This window comes from Heteronotia binoei, chromosome 19, assembly GCF_032191835.1.
Source record: "Heteronotia binoei isolate CCM8104 ecotype False Entrance Well chromosome 19, APGP_CSIRO_Hbin_v1, whole genome shotgun sequence".
NCBI classification, from domain to species: Eukaryota; Metazoa; Chordata; class Lepidosauria; order Squamata; family Gekkonidae; genus Heteronotia; species Heteronotia binoei.
The window spans coordinates 18,635,425-18,652,797 of NC_083241.1; the positions used below are offsets into that span (position 1 = coordinate 18,635,425).

At 42.1% G+C, this 17,373-nt stretch overlaps 1 protein-coding gene across 9 annotated transcripts in view; it reads left to right on the forward strand.

The window, feature by feature from the left end:
- The window catches only part of ZFAND6 (zinc finger AN1-type containing 6), a 141,509-nt gene that overhangs the window by 21,547 nt on the left and 102,589 nt on the right, over positions 1-17,373 (forward strand). The window contains exon 1 of one of the 9 annotated variants that reach the window (XM_060260038.1): positions 15,653-15,762. The exons of 7 other annotated variants lie outside the window; for them this stretch is intronic. The gene's annotated coding sequence lies outside the window, so the exon portion shown is untranslated. Of the gene's footprint in view, positions 1-15,652; positions 15,763-17,373 lie in introns of those variants that run through there. One more of the 9 variants, XM_060260042.1, reaches the window with a different exon arrangement.

Genomic DNA, 17,373 nt, shown 5'->3' on the forward strand with positions numbered 1-17,373 from the left:
TTAATGCTGCAGTAGTCCGTGTACAGTCTCAGTCCCCCATCTTTCTTTTTTCTAAACAGCGCCAGGGCTGCGTGGGGTGAGTTTGCTGGGTAGATGAACCCTCAGGCTAGGTTCATATCCAAAAATTTCTGCAACTTAGTTATTTCATTTCTGCTCATGGAATATAGTTTGACTTTAGGCAAAGGCTCACCTGGGATTAATTCTATGGCACAGTCTGTGGGACAATGAGGGGGTAGCTCTCCTCAAAGACTTGTTTTAGGTCCCTGTACTCTTTGGGAATCCCTTTCACTTCCTCCTGGGTAAGGAGAGATGTTCTGATCCCAGGGGAGGGCTGGGGCCCCATTTCAACTGTGCATTTGACAATATTTGTCCGGGAAACATACAGATTGAAGGCTCCATTGTACATATGGGTCATAATCTTTCAGCCATGTCACCTCCAGCACTACTGGGAAACTGGTGTATGGAGCTATGACAAATGTCAGTTCCTCCCAGTGGTGCCTCAGTCCCCTGGGGACTGATTCAGTTTCATGGGTGCATGGTTCACCACTCGTGGGACTGAGTAAGAAATTCAAACAGATTCAACTTACAATTAAATACGAATCCATCTGTTCAAACTGGATAGGATTTTCAAAGGGTACTTTATCTAACTCCAGTCCTTCCACTATGCAGGGGGGAGTGATTAGGTCTCTGGTACACCTTGAGTCTAACAAAGTTCTTACTTGCATGAATTTCCTCAGTCTAGGGTTTACTAAAGTGATGAGGACATACATCAAAGTTCCATTTGTTCTCACCTTCAGTGGTGCTGAAATTCCATGGACGTGCTGTTCTGTGCCTCTTATTAGCAGGTCATTAGTGTTTTCTGCCGTCTGGTCATCACTGTGCTCTCCATCAGATGATGAAATGTTGGCCAGCTGCTAGTTCTCTAATTCAGCATACTGGGCAACAGTCACTCCCTCTTTCTCTGTTCATGGTGCTCCATCGGGGCATCCGTTCTTCTGCTGCTTCTTCCCATCTTCTTAATTCTGGGTCATAGGGGAGACTTGAAGTCCAGTGGGGCAATCTGCAGCAATGTTATTTTCTCCCCCACATTTGAAACATAGTTCACACTCGGACATGTTGGGGGGTTTCTTCCCGTTTGCCTTGTCCCTGGACTGAGTCTGTTTACTGCAGAGACCCACTTGTTGTTCCTGTTGGAATACCACTTTTGCGGTTTCCGGTGTTTGTCATCTCAAGATTGTTGGGGGTCTGCGGCGCTCGCTCTTGTTGGCCCCCTCGAACCAGGTGGTTGGAGGGATGCCACAGCTGTGGTGTCCCCAGGGAGACTTTGGAGGAGTCTTCTGACAGCAAAGGGCTCGACAGAAGACAGAGAAACAGTGGCGGCTGATCTCTGTTCCATCTGTTTGCCCTGAAGCGCTACCATCGCGGCAGCCATGAAGGCAGAAAGAGATGAATACCCAACTCCTTTTTCTTTTCTAACAAGTTTTTACTACAGCATACTTCTACCCTAAACATTGAAATGTTATCCTGCAAGTAAGTCTTCCTCTTTACTATGAACAACTAATGGATCTTTTGTTATAACGCCAACGGGGATTGTTCAAAAGGAAAAGGAGAAAGGGAGGAGATCCCCCCTCCCTTTTCTTCCTGAGGGCAGCTTCCAAAAGACAATGAACAAATCTAGCAACCATTAAGAATGCAAATGGGACTGAGTAAGAAATTCAAACAGATTCAGCTTACAATTAAATAAGCTACAATGAGAATATTATCTTACCTTAATACGGTCTGAATAAAAGTCTGACATATTTCAAGAGGTATACTTTTGATATCTGATTTGTATGGAATTGATTACAACTGGACTGTAAGAGAAAAGTACAGAGCTGGAGGCGAATTAGAAAGGTAGATTCCTTGGGACTTGGAACTGGTTTTTAACTTTGTTTTTTTGGTCTGAGGTAAACTGCAGAGAAGATGGAGTCTAAATCTGAAACATGTGATAACAAAGACATTGAGGTTGATATATCTTCCTTAAAGCAGGAAATCAGACGATTGGCAGAGTTAATACAGGATAAAGTGGAGATTTTTATTTTAAAACACAGCAAAACAGAAAATATGTATGAGCAGAGTAATGGCGGGACCCCAATGTTGTCTACAAAGATGGAAGAAGTTGGAAATGACCCAGAGGGAAAGAAGCTGAAAGAAATCAAAATGTAGACATCGTGCGAAGCTACAAAAAAAGACGGAAATTAAGCGTGATTAAAATCTTTGCAGGAGGAAGTGATGGTCTGGAGACTTCATCGGCTTTAATAAAATGGACATATGAATCAAAGGGAGAAAAGGCAGACTACTTTAAGAAATCCAAATTTGGAAAGCTTTCAGAAAAAAGGGATTATAAACTATTGATCTTTTGTGTAACCAGTTAACACGTAATTAGTAAAAGGGACTTGTCATGCGACTTTAAGCGACTTGAAAGGGACAATCGAGACATATTGAGATGTGTGGCTTTGAAATGGCAATGAGACCTTTAGAATTTAAATGTGCTCTCGCTATTGTTTTTGGTGCTACAGATTGTATGTTCCCAAAGCCAAATAGAGTAATTAACAGAGGAAAAGTTATATAAGTGTATGATTTTTACTAGGGGCAAAAATAAATAAGGGTGAGAGAGGAAGCCGTTTTTATTTAGGGATTTTCTCCCTTTTATTCTACAAACGCAAATAGAGAAATTTAACAGTGAATTATAGAGAATATATGACTTCTTATTTGGAAAATATATATGCAACAATAAGTATGGGAAATGATGGTGACATTGCACACTAAACTGGTGACCCTTTTTTCTCTCTTTCCAGTTTTTAAAAGATTATGGAAATGGGAGATATAGTCTCCAAAACCTAATGAAACTAAATACTCAAATACTTAACTTAGATAAGCAATTAACTTGGGTCAAATTATAAAAGTAGATGTCACAGGTATTTGTATATTTGAAAGATGTGCTCCTGGTTATTCTTATATTGTTTTTTTTTGTTTTCTTTTAACAACAGATTCTGTTGATATTGAAACAGATAAGCTGTTCTATGCTAAGTTCTATTTTGGCTTTTTGGTATTCTTATCTTTCTTTCTTATTTTTGAAATAGTTAAGGAAGTATTAAGGTTAAAAGACTATGGCCACCTTCCCTGCTTATGATTACTGTTGTTGGTGACAAAGTTTGCACTTATTATTAAGGAGGTCAAAAATTTACAGAGGGTTTTATTTAGTGGCTGACTTGTTTTGCTTTCCTCACTGTTGGTATTAAAATGAATAGTTTAGATTTATATCATAAGTAATAAGCAGTTAAAATATATATAACAAAATAATAAGACTGTAGGATGTTATGGTTGTATTGAGTTAAAATTTAAAACTTACAGGTAGGAAAATTATACATGAGGTTTGAAAGGTAGAAATTTAATAGTTATTTATTGCTTTTTAAGAACATAAGAGAAGCCATGTTAGATCAGGCCAATGGCCCATCCAGTCCAACATTCTGTGTCACACAGCGGCCAATATATATATATATATATATATATATATATATATATATATATATATATATATATATATATATATATATATATATATATATATATATATATATATATATATATATACACACACACACACACACACACACACACATACACACTGTGGCTAATAGCCACTGATGGACCTCTGCTCCATATTTTTATCTAACCCCCTCTTGAAGGTGGCCATGCTTGTGGCCGCCACCACCTCCTGTGGCAGTGAATTCCACATGTTAATCACCCTTTGGGTGAAGAAGTACTTCCTTTTATCCGTTTTAACCTGTCTGCTCAGCAATTTCATCGAATGCCCACGAGTTCTCGTATTGTGAGAAAGGGAGAAAAGTACTTCTTTCTCTACTTTCTCCATCCCATGCATTATCTTGTAAACCTCTATCATGTCACCCCTTTTCTTTATTGGTTATTGTTTCTTTGTCTTATGCTCTCCCTAACTACCCTATTTTTCTTGCTTCTGTATCCCTGCACTGTTTTCCCCCTCTTTATACTAAAATTCAATAAAAAAATTAATACCACTATTTGCTATTGGTTCTCGATCTTGAATGCCAGCTGGATCCACCCTAGAAGGATGTCAGGGTCGTCTTGCATCAGGGCCTAATCTAGCAAGGTGGCATTCAGTCCTTTCCAGTATTGATCCACTTTCATCTGCTCATCCCACCCATGAACATTGGTAATGTGGGACCAGAACTCTGCTGAGTCCCTTGGTGGAGTCGTTGTAGTGAAGCACAGGCTCTCATCTCCTGGAGCAGGTCTTCAAACTGCAGTGGAAGAACCTGTAGGAATCCGCTAGCCATGCGCAATTCTGGGGCACGAGCAAGACATTCCTTGTTAGAACTGACCTCATAGGATAAGGCTAGGCACTTTATATATGACAACTGACATCAGAAATCCAGGCAAGCAAAAGTGGCAGCAAAGTTATTGAATTATTATGTGCCCTGTTCCTTGCCCCCCAATAGTCACTCAGTGCGTTTCTTTGAGAATAAAACACTCAACAACTGCATTACAAGCCCAAGTGGAAAGGGAGACCGTGGCTCTCCTGTGAGTCCATTGCACATTCCAGTCCACTCTAAGATTACATGGGCTAAATAATGAGCAAAGTAAATCAAAGCATAGCTAATTGACAAATGCTTTATAAAAGATAAAATGTGAAAAACATATATGAAATACATGTATCCAGATTTAACAATCACAGTATTAGTAATCAACATTGACAATTGGCTGACATAAAATCATTGGCAAGGAGCCTCTTCTTGACATGAATAACTAGAATGTAAAATGTGCGCTCCATCTAAAAAAAGGCAAGGTAGTTCCTGTGCAAGCACCAGTCATTTCTGACTCTGGGGTGACGTCGCGCCACAACGTTTTCATGGCAGACTTTTTATGGGGTGATTTGCCATTGCCTTCCCAGTCATCTACACTTTCCCCCCAGCAAACCGGGTACTAATTTTACCGACCTCGGAAGGATGGAAAGCTGAGTCAACCATGAGCCGGCTACCTGAACCCAGCTTCCCCTGGGATTGAACTCAGGTCATGAGCAGGGCTTAGGACTGCAGTATTGCAGCTTTACTATTCTGCGCCATGGGGCTGCTCCCCATGCTCCATCTAGCTCCTGACTAATAGCCAAGCAATGGTGTTCTTAACCAACTGGAGCTTCCAAATTGATTTTGGGAGAGTAATCTGGTATGGATGTCACTATAGTGTAGATCCAGGCAGCCAGATCAGCTGTATGAAGGTAGGGGATTATAAGGAATCGGTCAGGGTCAGCTTGGGAGGGTGACCACTAAGAATTTTCCCCCTGTCACCTTCCCTCCGGTCCCTCAGCCACACTCACAGAAATCCTGTCAGAAGTATAAAAATAGGCACCAGACTATTTTAAATTCAAAAACCAAAAAATGTTTATTCACAAAAAGCAAGGGGAAGGGTAAAATGAAATTAATTAGGCTAATTAAAAGGCGAATCAGTTGGCAGGCAGAACTTCAAAATAAACAATCTCTAAACTCTAGAGATTTGTCAGGCTGAAGTACTATTGAACTAACATGCAGGCAGGCTTTATATATATATAAAAATCTTTGAACAGGCAAGCCGTGCCAACTTGGCACTAGGAACACTAGTCAGAGATGAAATAGCCCTATGCTCAGGCTTCTTTAAATCATCAAAATAATAAAACTCTACACACTCTTTTTCATTCACACTGAAGACTCCTAACTTGTGCCAGTTCAATATTCCCTCACAGATGTACACACTAGCATTCAGGATTCACACTTTTGAGAGTTAATTTACAGCCCCTCACTCCTGTGTGACCCACCCAGCTAGATTCCTAGTCTGAATCGTGGGATTCCCTTCTAGCCACAAGAATCCAGTCCTCTTTTCAGAGTGTTTGAGTGTTCTCAGTTTATACTAGGAGTCTGCCCTGTGGTCTGACAGAACTCCACAGAGTTTCACCTCACCCCCTTCTGACCAAGAACTCTCTCACAGACAGAAACTTATTTCAGTTCTGTCTCGTCAAGGAACTCAGTCCCACTGGCTGTTCTCAGCTCCTTCCGGTTGCTTCAACAACTGATCAGCCTAAGTACACAGTCTTCTCTGCTAACTGTTCAGTACTCAAGCTCCAATTGTACTGAATCTAAAAACCCAGAGGCGTTTTACTTCCCTCCAAGTGTCTCTCAATTCGCTACATTTCTGTTACCGTAGCTGCGGCCCAGCCAATCATTACAAGGCTGTTCCCAGCTTCCAGGCTAGCTTGCCTGAGTCTGTCACAGGGACATTCTTATGGGCTAGGCTGAGTTGGGAGACAGCCCTTTTTTAGCAGCTGTACTAACTTGCTTCTTCTGCAATAACACTGGATCCAGTATAACCCCAAGGCTCAACTGAGTCAACAAGGATCACCTGAAGTCCATCAAAAGTGGGGAACGTATTGTCTTTCAAGATCTCTTGTTTTCCCAGTCAACATTACCTCTCTCTTTTCAAGTTTTAATTTCAGTTTGTTCTCTCTTTAGCCAGTTTAGCACAGCAGCCAGGCAGGGATTGAGGGCCTCTGTCTCATCACCTGGAGACTTGATAATGCTGTAGAGAGCTGGTATCATCCACATATTGATGACAACTAACCCCAAAGCTACAAATGATTTGCCATGACAGCTTTGTATAAAAACTGGAAAGCATTGGGAATAGACTTGCCCCTGTGGAACACCACAGGTTGGGCTCTGTGCTGATGATAACTGGTTTCCAATAACAAACCCCAGGGCTTTTTCTACAAAAAAGCCCAGCAGGAGCTCATTTGCATATTTGGCCACACCCCTGATTGCAGCATTTTTTCCGCATGGGTTTGTTTGTTTTTTTAAGAAAAAGCTCATCAGGAACTCATTTGCATATTAGGCCACACTCTTTGATGCCAGGCCAGCCGGAACTGCGTTCCTGTGCATTCCTGCTCAGAAAAAGCCCTGGCAACCCTTTGAGTCTGATCTATGAGGAATGATTTGAACCACTTCATCACACATCCGTGATACCTGCTTTTCTGTCCAAGCATCTCAACAAGATGGTATGATCTACTTTATTGAAGGCTGCAGCTAAGTCCAGTAAGAACAACAAAGAGGCATGACCTTTGTCTACATTCAGACAGAGTTCATCAGCTTAAAGCTAGCACAGCCATATTATCCCATGAAGTTGGACTGAAAGAGGACTGGAGTAGAAGAAGAGATTAGATTTATACCCTGCCCTTCATTAAAGAGAGAGCCCCAAGGCGCAGAGTGTTAAAGCTGCAGTACTGCAGTCCTAAGCTCTGCTCATGACTGGAGTTCGATCCCCAGCAGAAGCTGGGTTTTCAGGTTGATTCAGCCTTCCATCCTTCCGAGGTCGTTAAAATGAGTACCCAGCTTGCTGGAAGGAAAGTGTAGATGACTGGGGAAGGCAATGGCAAACCACCCTGTAAGAAGTCTGCCGTGAAAACGTTGTGAAAGCAACGTCACCCCTGAGTCGGAAACAACTGGTGCTTGCACAGGAGACCTTTCCTTTTCCTTTCCTTCATTAAAGGCACAGAGCATCTTACAGTCTCCTTTCCCTTCCCCTCCCCACAACAGAGACACCCTGTGAAGTAGGCAGGGCTGAGAGAGCTCTTTTGAGAACACTCTGAGAGAACTGTGACTGTGTTTTACTATTTCAGTGTATTTTTTGGAATAGTGTATTAGAATAGTGAATGTAATGTAATACAATGAATATTGGAATATGTTTCTCTGACATAACACAGCCCACCTCAAGGGAAGGATGCTGTCAGCTAACTCCATGCATGAGAGGAGATGAATGGTGCATAACAGTAGAGCCTCAATTGCTCTTAACTAGGGCACAAACCAGGAAAATGGTGGTTTATATTGGTTCATGGTTTGTTTGATTGGACAAACAATGAACTTTCACAAACTTTTCCATTTTCCAAACAGGTTCATGGTTCTTTGGTTTGGGAAGTGGTAGAATAGCCCCCTTGAGAGTTAGAGATGCTAAACTCACAGGGAATCTTTAGTAGGCTCTTCTCCAAGCCTGGCGAAGGTTAGATTTGGGATGTCCAAGGTATAGCCCCCCAAAGCAGGTGTCCCCAGGAAAGTTCAGCTCTAGCTTCAAGTTTGGTCCCTGAAACCACAGCAAGGAACACGTTCCCAGCCAGGAGAGGTGTTTTTAAAAAGTGTGTAGGGAAAAAAGGAATCCCTCAAAGTCTCCCCTAAATCAGCCACACAGCAAACAATTCTTCTGCTCTCATGTCAATCAATTCTCTCTTCATGCTGCAAAGTGAAAGCAGCTGAGTCAGGGTGTGGTATTATAGTGGTATATAATCTGCTCCCGTAGAGCTCCATGGTTGGCTTGCAGAGCTGCCACTCAAGCTATAGACAACTGCTTTGGGTGTTTCTAGGTCTCTCCACCAGGCTGACTGGAGAATGAGCTGCAAAAATGAACCACCCAAATTTCCATGGGAAAAAAGCATTTCATTTTTGGGTTTAGGAACGATGTGACCAAATGAACTAATTCAAAATGAATTATGAACTGGCACGGTTGGTACTCAAACCATCGTTCATTTTTTGGTTCATGCTCATCCCTACTCTTAACAGTTAAGAAAGATACTAGGAATCTAGTGGAGAAAAATACAATGGGCTCTAGGAAGAGTTCTGGGCAAATGCCCCACCACCCTTGCTGTCTTCCCACCCACCCACGTCACTCCACCCATCCTTGGTTTCTTCCCACCCTTACCCTCCATCCTAATACCCCCCCAAAAACACCTCTTCCTCTCAACTACCCCTGCATCCTTGGCACATTACTACCCACCGGCTGTGACATTCAATTACTGGCATCCTAGCTGTCTCCCCCCTGCAACCCTTGGCATTCACCCCCCCCCCCACATGTGTGTGTGTCCCTGTGTCTGTGGTGGCTCAAAGCCCTGAAAGAGGCCTAGAATGGAGATAATGAAGAATAATGGTAGTGTGTGGGGGGGGCATGACAACAGTCACACAGACACTGAAGCTCAGCATTTCCTTAGTTTGCAGTGCATTTTTGCCTCATTTACCTGTCATATTCACCCTTGTGGAATTCAGCATCAGCGTGAGCTTGTCGCATGATCTGGGGTGTTTTGCCTGGCTTAGTTGTGTTATGGTATACCACAGAGTATGCTTCTCAAGGTGGCTGTTTTCTGTAGGGAAACTGATCTGACTTCAACTTTCCATCTCCCCCCTCCCTGCAGCCTCTACCTAGAAAAAGGACAGTCTTTCTCCACAGTGTGGACCAAAGCAGGAGGGAAGCAACCTCAGCAGAGACCATCCTGCAAAGTAGATGTTTTCTCCAGGGGAAGTGATCTCTGCCATCTGGAGATTAGTTGTAATTCTGAGTGATCTCCAGTCCTCACCTGGATATTGCCAACAGTGGTTCCTCAGGAGGAAATTCTCATTTGGAGTCTGTCTGATGTTCCACTCCTCCTGTCTGAGGTTCCACCTCTCCTGAAATCCCAGGCTCGATCCCTCAGATCTCCAGGAATTTTCCAACCTGGAGTTGGCAACCCTATTTCCTTCTCAGCCAACCATCCTGGGACAAGGCTGAGGGAAGGCGGCAGTGAGAGGAAAGAGGCAGCAAAGACAGTGAATGTGGGACAGCCATGCCGTCTGAGGAAACGCTCCCAACAGTATCATCTTGCTGCCTAATCGCATTATGGTGGCAGCTCCCTGGCTATTTTGGCAGCCTTGGAGGCTGCATGTGCTGGGAGGCCATCTGTGTGGGCCGTTGACTGTGTGTGTGGGGGGGCGGGGTCAGAGGTCTGTTGCCGGTGGTGGCCATGATGCCTTTCATGTGGCTGCAGTAGAGTGGCAGGCCTTTCTGAGGCTGGTTGCCAGAGAAGACACAGAGAAACATCGGAGATGTCCGTCTCTGAAGTAAGACCGTTTTGGTAGTTTGTTCAACATTCCTGGGCCTGTAGTAGGCAGGGGCGTCAGCCAGTGGGAGGCCAGAGATGGTGACAGACAGTTCATGAGCCAATCGTTCATGCAGCACAGTTCCAACCAATGAGGGTGCTTGATTTTGCCACAAGGGAATTATGTATAAAGGATTTTTACACATTAGTCTCCTACTTTGACATATTTATTGCTCCACTTGTTTTTTCCCTAATTCCAAACATATTATGACCTATAACCTTAGTTTGTTATTCTTACTTCATCTTTACACATGTCAAAGCATCTTCATTAAGTTGTATGCTAATTTGCTGTTCACCTATGTAGAGGAATCTGCCTATATATATTAGCTTTCATTTCCATGTTTCTAAAGACATACGCATGCACACAAAAGCTCATACCTTGAATAAACTTTTGCTGGTCTTAGGCGTCACTGGACTCAGTAGATATCCAAGAAGACCTGGAAATGATCTGCTACTGCTCTCTCAATCACATTGCCCAGGAAGAACAGGATAAAGACTTTTGTATTTGCTACATCATTTGTCTATAGGGATCATTTGTAAAGTAGCAGATGGATAACTGCCTCTTTGAGTGGCCAAGGGAAGGTGCCGTGAGTTACTAATTGATTTATAATAGGATACTAAGGGATCATTGATGTGGTCCTTACATAATTTTAGCAGCCATGATGGGCAAGGATCCAGAGTACATGTAGTGGCCTTCACCAATCTTGTGGACATTCATTGGAGAAACAGGGTCAAAATATTCATAAATATAGACCAATCAGTGTATTTGGCCTTTCTTCTGGTGTGCCTGTGTTACCATTGACAGCCAGGTCAGTGTATTCTTGACATTTATCTGCAAAAACTTGGCAAAAGTATCATTGGTCTTTCTGAGGCAATAAAGGCTCAGATTTTGGTGTCAGCAGTTGCTGAGTTACCTTGAACAGTTGGAATGGTTGTGAACTGGCTGATGCTATAGTGGCAACGCATGTTTGCTGCATTCACTGCTGCTGCATGAGTCTTCTAGTGGGATCTATACAGGCCTGGCGCGTGGGAGTAGGCAAACTAGGCAAATGCCTAGGGTACCTGCTCCCAGCAGGGGTGGCAGGCAGCTACCTCCTCCCTGCTCACGCCATCCCCAAGCCTTGGACTTGCTTCTGCAGCACCCCCCAAACTTGGCAAGTGCTGCAGAGGAAAAGTGCTGAGTGTTTTTTCTTGGCTTTAAGGAGTTGTGGGAGGTCAAATTAGGGCTAATTAGGGGGAGGGGACGGTGTGATGATGTCACATCTGGGTGATGTCATCATGCCGTGTGCACGCCAAAAATCACCTGAGGAGGTGCACATTGGGGTTGTGCCTCAGGTGGCAGAACCCCATGTGCTGTGCCTGGCTTTATAGCATAATTTATCATATTTGATACTAGTTTGCTGCCAGCATTGTTCCAAATGTCTTCTGCCCTTCTTTATGTCACCCACCTCCATAGTAAACTAGCAACTAAACACTTCCAAGTTGAGGCCTTTAGTATCCTGGGAAACAAAAACATCTTGCCTGGTATTTCATCTGCTTGCTCTACATCCTGTTGAGCAGCAATTGAAGCTCAACCTATTTTTTGAATGCTGGAATGCTTAACCATGCAGGGCCTTGGTAGCTGCGTTCCTGAGATTATGGAGTCTCATCCTATTAAGGCATGAACTTCATCAGCAAAGAAGAGTTCTAGAATCAAGGCTGTATATATTTAGGGAATTGCAGCTAGACTGCGGAGTGATTCAGGTCTTTAAGTTAGCTTTTAATTGGAATGATCCCCCCTCGTCTTCAGAAGTATTCCATGCAGTGTTTAAGGCAGTAAAACAGTCAGGTAGTTTTTCTGAGCTCAGTATTGTGTGTTGGCATTTCTGTCTATTCTCATATACGTTTACTAAGTGCACATCCGGGATTCTCAAACATAAAGTGAGACTTGCTAGGTAGGCACTGAGGGTTGCTAAGAGAGAGCCTTAACTATTTGCTCCACTGCCTCAAACCTAGTTTCTTTTGTTTCATTTGGGTCAGGGTGCAGTGTGCCAAACAACTTCTTGTTGATTTCAGTGCTTGGAAATAATGAAGCAACTTTTATGTTTGGGTGGTGGAGTGTTATTGTTTTTTGCAATCTATTGTCTGTGTTTGAAAAGTGTTTACCTTGATTACCTTTGCCATAGGTCACTGTGGCTATACTCCTTTCCATTTTGCTAAACTGTGTACCCATGGGCATAAAATGTATGCTGCCAGCCCAACTCTGTTCAGCCTTGCCTCAGGTGCCCTCAAAAAGGCAGATTTGTTCTTGTGTTGGTGCAGTTTTCGGCTTCCATAAAACTATAAAATGAAAAAACTAATTTTCTTCTTTCTGTGACTAGCCACGTTGACAGCAATAGTAAAGAATAGTGTGGGGGTAGGGTGGTCTCCCCAAAGTACTTTGTCCAAACCTTGACGCTGCAGACAGTAACTCCCCATTTCACTTCATTTGATCATTTTTAGTTTCACTTGGTTGTGCAAGAATTTTGAAAGCAGCTGAGTCAGCTTTTGACTCTGAGCTTAATGCCTGGTAACAGTGAATGGAGATGAAGAATATGAAATTATTGTCTGTTACCCAACTTAGACGTCTAGTAAAGAGAGAGTATAGTTCTTTATTTTTTCCATTCTCTTTTTTAAAATTAAACTTTAAAAAAACAACAATATACAAGTGCAGTCAAATATTCACAAAATCTTAACCCTTTAAATCCCCCTCCCCCCAGACAAAAACCTATAACAACACATCTATACCATTGTTCTAGGATCAAATTCAGACAGGCAAAGTTCAAGTAGATACAATATGATCAAAATAAAAAGCTGCAAAGTAAACTCCCTACATAGAGAATGCATACTGACAAGTTCACAAGAGCTCAGCTTATAGAATGTATGGAATGCATAGGGTGAACTAACTTCCCTGAAAAGGAGGGTGAAGGGGAAAAGGGGAAAACAAACAAACAAAAATACACACAATAAAGCCAAAATGCAATAGTAAAGGAGTGTCACTGCTTTTAGAAAAATATCAGATTATGATAAAATTTGTTTTTTAGCAAAATGTCAAGGTCAGAGAGGTATGTAACAATAGGAAACCATTGCTTCACGAAGAAAATCTGATGTCAGCAATGAGTAGTTCTCAAACATATACCTTAGAATCATGGAATCATGGAAGGGACCTCTAGGGTCATCTAGTCCAACCCCCTGCACAATGCAGGAAACTCACAAACACCTCCCCCTCAATTCACAGGATCTTCATTGCTGTCAGATGGCCATATAGCCTCTGTTTAAAAACTTCCAAGGAAGGAGAGCCCGCCACCTCCCGAGGAAGCCTGTTCCACTGAGGAACCGCTTTAACCATCAGGAAGTTCTTCCTAATGTTGAGCCGGAAACTCTTTTGATTTAATTTCAACCCATTGGTTCTGGTCCTACCTTCCGGGGCCACAGAAAACAACTCCACACCATCTTCTATATGACAGCCCTTCAAGTACTTGAAGATGGTGATCATATCACCTCTCAGCTGCCTCCTCTCCAGGCTAAACATGCCCAGCTCCTTCAACCTTTCCACATAGGACTTGGTCTCCAGACCCCTCACCATCTTCGTCGCCCTCCTCTGGACCCGTTCCAGCTTGTCTATATCCTGTGGTGCCCAAAACTGAACACAATACTCCAAGTGAGGTCTTACCAGAGCAGAGTAAAGCGATACCATCACATCACATGATCTGGACACTATACTTCTGTTCATACAGCCCAAAATTGCATTTGCCTTTTTAGCTACCGCATCACACTGTTGACTCATGTTCAGCGTATGATCCTCTAAGACCCCTAGATCCTTTTCGCACATACTGCTACTAAGACAAGTCTCCCCCATCCTATAACCATGAATTGGATTTTCTCTACCTAAATGCAGAACTTTATCCCTGTTAAAAATTCATTTTATTGATTTTAGCCCAGTTTTCCAATCTGTCAAGGTCATCCTGTTTCTGTCTTCTTCTGTGTTTGCAACCCCTCCCAATTTAGTATCATCGGCAAATTTAATAAGCATTCCCTCTATTCCTTGTCCTGATCCTTACAATGACAGGGCACAGCTGTAAACTGGACTGGAATCTAATTCCCATTTCTCTAATGTAGGGTCCTTGCTCTGGGTTGATCAATTAGAATTTGCAGTAATTCTAAAATTAGAGTGCTTGGATTGCCTTTCTCATATCATGTTTGAAATCTACCTTCAGTCCCAAGGAGAAAGCCAGACTATAAATCAAGATAATAAATTATATTGTAGTTTGTTTGAGGGAGACAGCTGCACTCTTGTAGCAGTACTTGCAATACAGGAGTCTACAGAGCATGATTTGACAGGGGAATAAACTGTAGTTTAAGCCAGGCATACATAGATTGAAACTTGTCCTGTTGAGCCCTTAAGGGTAGGGATGGGGTGGGGCCGTGGGGCTCATTCTGGCTGCCTTGATACTAAGAGAGTTTGCTCTCCCCTCCTCTCCTTGACACAGCTTTCTTCACTCTCAATGATGTTTGAATAATAGAGACAATATTGCCTTGTGAATGGAAGCTGAGATGCAGGGACTCTGAGATGCTGGGAGGAGAGGTTCCACTGATATGGGACACAGCAGATGAGGTAGAAAAGGTAGGACACTGTCCTCCAGGTTAGGAGCTAGCTTGGTAGCCAATTTTTTTTTTGGAGGGGGCAATATTAATCTAAATTTTTGGAGGGGGCAATATTAATCTAAGTAACATAGTTTGCTGTGAAGCAAAGGGGCATGTTAACTGTATTTGGTGTTAAATTGACAATTATCTAAACTCAAAGTATCCCATAATATACAGTTAAAAACAAAGAGAAATTGCATCTCAGGTAATTTTGCAATGCAGTTAATAAAAAAAATTCCATTATCTTATGAAGCTGGAACAGCAGTTCCAAAAGTTTAATCATTATCATCCCAAAATAAGTTTGTACACACCAAAATGCTTGTCCACTGTCATATAAAAAGATCCTGGTCCTCACAGAATAGGAAATGTAAAATATGGGCAGAGTGGGTGTTTACTAGAAGAACCATGTTCTTGACCACAAGAAAGTAAGCAATTTAACAGGTTGGAAGAGTCAGTAGGATCTATAGACTCTGCTCTTTTGTGTTTTCCAAAGATTTCTAAATAAAGATTTCTGCATTTAAAAAAATAAAAAATAAACAAGAGCCAATGTACACTTATAGCTGCTCCTGTGAAGTATCAAATAGCATCTCGCTCTCTAATAATAGACTGACCTCATTTTTCACACATGTTTTGTAAGGTTGCTTCACCTTTCTTGGTTAAGTGTTGTCATGCGCTTCTTGATGAGTGTATAATTACCACATTCAAGGTCCCAAACAATGCCCACAGTTTCCTTTGTCTAACTCCTCTATAAAAGGTGTCTGATCTCTGCCTCTGTATGTGTGCTGTTCTGTCACCAGTTTCCTTTAACTGCACTCCTCTTAGCTGCTTCTAACATCTATGCACTGTTTCTTTAAGGAACCAGCTTGCTCAGGATGTCTTAACCTGCTTAACCTAACCTGCTAGCAAGGAAAAAGTTCTTTAAATAATGGATATTAGCTTTTACCAATTAGGATTATAAACTTCACAAACAGGGTGGAGTTTTCCTGGTTTAGCCAGTCACTGTTAAGGAGGTGGGGCATAATGTTCAGGGTAGGTTGCACCAGAATACAGCTTCAAGTGAAGTTAATCTGGGGTGAAGGAAACAGAAAATTGTGCAGATTTTGTTGGTAGGATTTTTTTTGGCTCTTCTAATGTTTGTATATTTTTCATTTGGACTCTAAGGCAATTACGTCTGTGTCTCTTGTCATTAGCTGGGCATTGTTTGTTTTTGCGATGCTTGGCAGGATGTTAAAATTTATGCAGGGAAGCAGAACAAAAGGGATCTTTGGACAGGAAATAAGGTGCTGAGAGACAAACCTGAGTTTATTTTTTCATGAACCTCTAGTGTAAGTTTTCTTTTTTATTCTGAAAAGTAAATGTTGCTGCTGCTGCTTCTTTTTTTAACAATGCTGTAGGCTAATAGGTCTTTTTTGTGTGTCAATGTGTCTCCTAAATCTCCTTGATCTCCTTTTAACCTCTTAACTTCACTGCTTCTGATGAGACAGGGGCAAAAAACAAACTGGATAGGTTGTATAGTGATGGCATTTGCTGTTTTCTTTAAATTGTGTTCTGAATATTATATTAGTACAGATGTTGTTGTTGGATATCATACTCCAAAAAGTACATCTAAGTCACTTGGGAATGCTATGCAAATCTTTTGCATTTGTAGCAGGATCAAGGAAAATACAGAAGTTTACATTGAGGGTGTGTGCTTTTTCTTAAATTCTGATTTCCCTGAACAATATTTGTAAAATTCCCCCCCCCCCCAAAAAAAAAGAGCAAGAGAGAGAAATGCAATAATAGTTTAAACAACTCTGATATACAAATGGAATTTTCTCCAGGAGCTGGTAAATATTGCCTCCAAAAAATCTCACAGTTTGTAGGATGTGTGTATTTTCTGGGTCTCAAGTATGTTTTTGTTTCATCAGTTGGTTCTGACTAGGAGGTGGAGGTTTACCCCTCTGTCTGTGTCTCTCAGAGATGACTGACTCTCTGAACATAGTGTAATGCTGCATGTTTGCTATTCTAGAGACAGCAGGTATTTGTGCCTACATGGGGTGATCTGCTCTCTTTGTCATGCAAAGATTAACCAAATGTGAGACTCTTGATTAATGAAAAAGTACATATGAAATTGTTGGTTAGTAAAAGCTTATATAAAAAGTGTTCATCGTCTGTCTTGAGAAAGCTGAAGGAGCCATTCTCATTGACTCTTTGGGAGCAAATCTGCTACATGGGGGATCAGCATCTGGAGACACCCCTCACCCAGAAACATGCACTTGACCCTTCACTGGGAGTCTTGAGGAAGGAGAGCTGTATGGGAGTAGTAATTATTGCACACTGCTTTGAGGGGTGGAATGGGGTTCTGGCCTAGTGTTTTCTCCTCTCATAGTGGCCCTTATGTAAGCAACACTGCTGACTCAAGGAATTTATTTAGTGAAATTCAGCTTTAAAACAAAAACCTCGCAAAAGTCAGCTGGAGTTTTTTCCTTGCAATGTCTCACAGCTGCTGGGATATTACTGCACAAGGATACAGTTTCTGGGTAACTCATCTGAAAAGGGAACTCTGCTCTGAAAAATAAACATACTGGTTTCCTGACATGGGTGGGAGAATGTCTCTTTGAGAGATGACAAGCATTCTTAATTCAATACTATAGAAAAGCTGGCAGAGCTCTGCCATTCCATTATACCCATTTGACAGCCCCAGAGGTAGGTGCTGGAAAACCCTTGGTTTCTCTTGT